The sequence below is a fragment of the Zootoca vivipara genome, chromosome 6, assembly GCF_965207765.1.
Source record: "Zootoca vivipara chromosome 6, rZooViv2.hap1.1, whole genome shotgun sequence".
NCBI lineage: Eukaryota > Metazoa > Chordata > Lepidosauria > Squamata > Lacertidae > Zootoca > Zootoca vivipara.
Window position 1 is genome coordinate 29,149,808 of NC_142589.1, and position 5,911 is coordinate 29,155,718.

Consider the following 5,911-nt stretch of genomic DNA (forward strand, 5'->3'; position numbering starts at 1 on the left):
GCTTGCAGGCTTCCCATAGCCTAGATGGTGATCACTGTAAGAACAGGATGCTGAACTAGATGGACCTTTTGGACCAAGTCTGTGGGGCTCTTCTTATGCAGTGTATCCTCACCTTCTAACAGATGCTTAAAAACCTAGACAGCCATGTGAGGATACTGTAACTGTTAGGTACTCAACTCCCCACTTCTTGCCCTATTTTTCCTTCCCAGCTGACAGTCAACATACTGACAGCTGACCATGCTCCATTATCATCAGACTAAATTTGTATTGGGCCACTGCAGAAAAGGCCCTCACTAGAACTTTTTAAAAAGGTAAAGGTAAAGGACCCCTGAGAGTTAAACCCAGTCGTGAAGGACTCTGGGGTTGCGGCACTCATCTCGCTTTACTGGCCGAGGGAGCCGACGTTTGTCCGCAGGCAGTTTTTCTGGGTTGTGGCCAGCATGACTAAGCCGTTTCTGGCGAAACCAGAGCAGCGCACGGAAACGCCGTTTACCTTCCTGCCGTAGTGGCACCTATTTATCTACTTGCACTTTGACGTGCTTTTGAACTGCTACGGTAGGTTGGCAGGAGCTGGGACCGAGCAACAGGAGCTCACCCTGTCACGGGGATTCGAACTGCCGAGCAAGCCCTAGGCTCAGTGGTTTAGACAAGAGCGCTACCCGCGTCCCTAGAACTTTTTAGACAAGCCTTATTTAAAAGGGAGAAAGCAGGGTATCCAATTAGGGCACCAGGCAGCAAATGCATATACAGATGAAGGCCCTCCTCTTCCTAAATATATTTTCTCCAGACAGAGAACTGAAGCCCTAAGGGGAAGAGACACACACGCCACTCCTGGAGTTTCCTTTCTCTTGGCTCCCGTTAACCAGCTTATTTTTATCGTTCTTGAACCCTGCTCAATTTGTATTTGTCAGTGGGAGATTCTTCCTTGGCTCAGAAGCGGAGAGATTCCTCAGCTAATCTTTTCCCTCCTCTGCTCCTGTAGAGCAAGCTTTGTGGGAAATTTTGCCCTCAGACCCTCACTGCTAAGGAATGCAACCCTTTGTCTTCCTGCTAGCCAGTCTGGAGACACTTGATGAGAAAATTCTCCAGGCGCCCCTTGCCTCTCCTGGAATGGGAAGCTACCCCGCCTCAAGTTATAGGAAGCCACTGGCCAAGGCAGGAAATGTTAATGGAGAACTGGGAGGGGGAACTGACTGAACTTCACTTTTGAAAAAGCTCTGTACTCTCCCCTTCCAACACATCAGAGTCATGAGCAAGCTGCTGGGGATTGCTATGATACCACCCTTGCCATCTACTCCAAATCCAGGGCATGAAAAAATTATCTTGAACCAGAAGGGAAGTATTCCTTAGTGCAGCAACTCTTAACTCCCTAACTCTGGTCCATAAGCCACATTCAGGTGGTCCATGCTATAGCCCCATTAGATATCATGTGTTTAATTGTACTTTTGTTGCTTCTTTTATTGTAACTCTAAATGCAGTTTACTGTATTATAATCTGAATTCTACGATTCAAACTGCAATACAGTGGTACCTTGGTTTACAACCATAATCCGTTCCGAAGGTCTGTTTGTAAACCAAAACAGGTTGTAACCCAAGATGTACTTTCACCAATGGGGCCTCCAAAAAAAATTGTTCATAATAATAATAAAAAAGGGTTGTAATCCAAAAAAAGGTTGCAAACCGGGAAACAAACCTCCGGGCTTGACGTGCTTGTAATTCAAAACGTATGCAAACCAAGACATATGCAAACCAAGGTACCACTGTACAGTATAATACAATGTAAGAAATAAAAACAGCAATAAAAATAGATTAAGAATGGTACAGCATCTAGCACAGCACATTAAAAAAGGCAATCTGAAATATCAGAGCTATAGTTAAATTGTCACTGATGCCAAGCTACAGTCTTATACTTGAGTAAGCTTTGTAGAAAGGAAACTGGAATTTCAGTAAAGGAAGGTTGCAACAGGGATCAACACTTCACTAGCCCCCCCCCCCAACCCAAAAATTCCACATTACAACCAAATGTTCATAGGGAGACATCTCCAACCAGGGAGGCGGCTTTAAGATACTTCTCCAAAATGTAAGAATGAATACACATCTCCTGTCCCATTGGTTAATGAATATGTGGCCATAATTCTGTTTCAGCAGTATTTGATGCCACTGTTTCCACCCTATTTTTCCAAGGTCTGTGCAGGCAGCCACTGTAGGGGGCTCAAGAATGAAAAGCAACGAAGTAAACACCTCCTTTTTAATACAGCCAGGCTGAATCACTGTCTGTTTTGAAACTGGTATTTCAAAGAGGGGAAAAATTCCCTCCAACTATTGCATGTATACATGAGCTGAAAGCAGTCAAGGACGGGGCCTAGGGACTGCCCTCAACACTGTGACATAGAATAAAATTGATGCTCTGGAAAACCTACTTTTTTCATTCTCTCGTTACATGTCATAGCAACATAGACTCATATACAAAGCCCCACACCCATATGCTAATATTTCATTTCCATAGTCCATTTCTGAATTTAACCCAGCAAGTATAACAGGAGTCTCCAGTAACAAAAGAGATTCAAACCGGTCTAACTTGCACATCAAAAGCCAGGATGTTAAGTGTAGTATATGAACAAAGGATCTGAGATTTGTTTACCTCTTTTGTTCTCTCACTTCTCTGACTTTCTAAGCAGGAAGGTTTCAACCCTAAACATACCATTACTAGGAAGTAGATCTTACTAAAAACAGTTGGTTTTACTCACAGGTGAAGATGTGTAGAAGAGGGCTGCACACATTTTAAAACTGTTACATAGGCAGTCTATTTTCTCCATTAAAAAGGGCACACGGAGACAATCAGGATCTGACTGCAGTGCATTCAGCTTTTTTTTAAAGACAGTAACAACATTGCCTCACTCCTCAAAACCATTTTTATAAACCTGGTAAAGTAGTTTGCCTCTAATGCTGCAGGAATGGCTCTCACATCAAGCTGCATGGGAGTGAGAAGCCACAGGGCAACAAGAACCAATCAGCAGCTACTTTCTGTTTCATTAAACAAATGTGTGGCATTCATCTTGGACCATTTAAAAAGACTTAAAAAAATAAAAATGTCTGTGCATGTCAACTAGAATTGCTCCCCAAGTGATCTGGATTTTTTTTTTTAAGAAAAGAAAAATCCACCTGAGACCTTGGGAGAGCTGCTGGTGATCAAGGTATACACTAGCAGCTTAGACAGACTCTGAGCAGCTTCATTATGACTTGGCGCATAGTTTGAAGGCACATAGTGCAGCTAATTTGCTGACGCTAAGCAAGTTTAAATCTGGGCAGTGTCCGAAAAGCTTCCATGTTCATTGCTTTGAGTTCCATCCCAGAGGACAGGGGAGATATACATATTAAAAATACATGTCACCCTATTTATACTGCCACGTGGGTTTCGCAAACATTCCCAGAACACCAGATAATTCAGGTAACGCAAAAGAAAAAACCTTTCCAAAGTCAGTAGTGCAGTAGTTCAACACCTAAATCCTATATGGCTTGGATCCATGTTACCAGAAAGATGATCTCTTTTTGAACCTGCCCTGGTGCTAAGATCTGTGGGTAAGCATCTTTTCTTGGTCCCATCAACATCAAAATTGGTGGTGACAGGAGAACAAGCCTTTTCCTATATTGTGGGATTCCCTCACAAAAAAGGTTAGACCAGATCTCTGTTATCAGTTCACCAGTAGGTCAAGAACTTCCTATTTAGACAGGGCTTTGAAAACCAGGTGCAGTTTATGTTCACTACTGGGCTGCTTGCTATCAGGGCAATCAGTATGTTAATACTGCCTCTAAGTGTGTTTTACCGTATTTTAACTACAGTGGTACCTCTACTTACGAATAACTCTACTTACGAATAACTCTACTTACGAATGGAGCTCCGTCCGCCATTTAGATAGGATTTTTTCTACTTACGAATTTTTAGATAGGGTTGCTTCGACTTACATTTTTTTTCTCCCAATGCATTCCTATGGGATTAGACTTACAATTTTTTTCAACTTACAAATGTGCGTTCGGAACGCATTAAATTCATAAGTAGAGGTACCACTGTATTGTTTTTAACTATATTGTTTTTATTACAGTACTTCATATTTTAAAATGTTTTTAAAACTGTTGTAAGCCGCCTTGAATCCCAACTTGGGAGAAAGGTGGAATAGAAATACTCTAAATAACAAACAAATCCAGCATAACTGGCTGCAGTATGAACAATGGTCCAAGGTGCCCTCTAAGTATATTTGCAATGTCACAAAGAACAGCAGGGCACAGATTCTCAGAAAACATGCAGCTGCCAAGATGCATGCCATTTCACTGATGGCCTGAAACATATTGCTGTCCAAAAGCAAGGTTATCTTAAAATATCTGCATAATTCTTACTCAGTTTCAATGCCCTTCCTTAAATATAAGGAGGAAAGAGGGGCAAACATTCAGAACTGAACTTCAGAGTTAAATGATGCCCCCCCCCAAAAAAAATCAGAAAAAATATTTATGCAAAGTATTTATGCAAATACATTGATTGCTTATGTTATGTGTACATTACACCTTCAAGTGAGCAAAGTCCTGCTGGATCAAGACAATGCCCCAACTAGTCCAGCACTTTGTTATCACTGCAGCCAACCGGATGCTTGTGGGAAGAAGCCCACAAGCAGGACCAAAATGCAGCAGTGCTTTACCCATTTGAAATTCCCAGCAACTAGTGTTCAGACATACTGCCTCCAACATCAGAGACAGAACCAAGCAATAGTGACTAGTATTTTTAAGCAAGCTTAATAAGCAACAGGCTGAATGGCACTTACCTTAATGCAGCTGCTCATTTCATACCTGCTTTGAAGTCAAAACTAATTAGTAACACAGCCAATAACCTGTTAAAGCAATTACAATCTATTGAATTCTAGATTACAACTAAATATTTACATATAACATAGCAGCTTTTGTGGGGGGGGGATGGGCAAGATCAGCCTTGTATTTAAGTACTTCGATAACCAAGGAATTGCATGTAGGAGAGTGACTGGGCTGATTACCAGGAGGACAGAGTGCTTCATTCTTCCTCTACACAAAGTATAGAAATCATTGGGCTGCCAGAAAAAGGAAATCCCACTGCCACCTCACCTAGCACAGAAAGCGCTATAGCCCTCCTCTGCTAGCCTATGACAGACTAGTAACTCTCCTGAGCTTAGTTACAAGACTGATTCAGCCACAGCAGACATGGAGAAGTACCCCTCATACAGTGTATTCAAACCCTCCGCCCAGTTCCATATCTGCATTGTGCTGAAGCATGCCTTGTGGGTCTTGGTAAAATGAGGTTTTTTTTGTGCCTCACTTATCTGCATCCAGCAGCCTTCTGCTTCCTAGACCCCCTTCCCACCACAGTGCTATTCCAGCTGTTGAATAGACAGAGTATTCCCCATTCTTGCACTGATTCCTGCTTGCCCCTTCTATTAAAGGAATCCTTATAAATTACTTTTAATCTTTCACAAGCACTTCCCTCAGGAAAATTTTTAAGACATGCACAGTGTTCATCTGTGTAATCTGCACAAAAATTAAGAGAGCCTTGGCACGGATCCCATTGGCAAAACAAAAGTAAACACAAAAGAAATATCACATTGGTTGACATTTCTGGAAAGTAGATGCAGCACTAAGCCCTGCATGTTGAATCCCAGAAATCCCAACCATTAATGTTCCAGAAAATAGGTCAGGTCAAAGAATGGCTGCTACTACCACCACCACCACCACTACCACTACCACTGGGAACTCCTCTAGAAGCTAGGAACACTATCAGTGTTCCTCTTGTGCAAGAACAGGCAGCATATCCTTGGACAAAGGAACAAGGAATTCTGAGCAATGTTGCATTCAAGTGAGCTTCTATTCCGTTAAGGCAAAAAAATCACTTAAAAGAG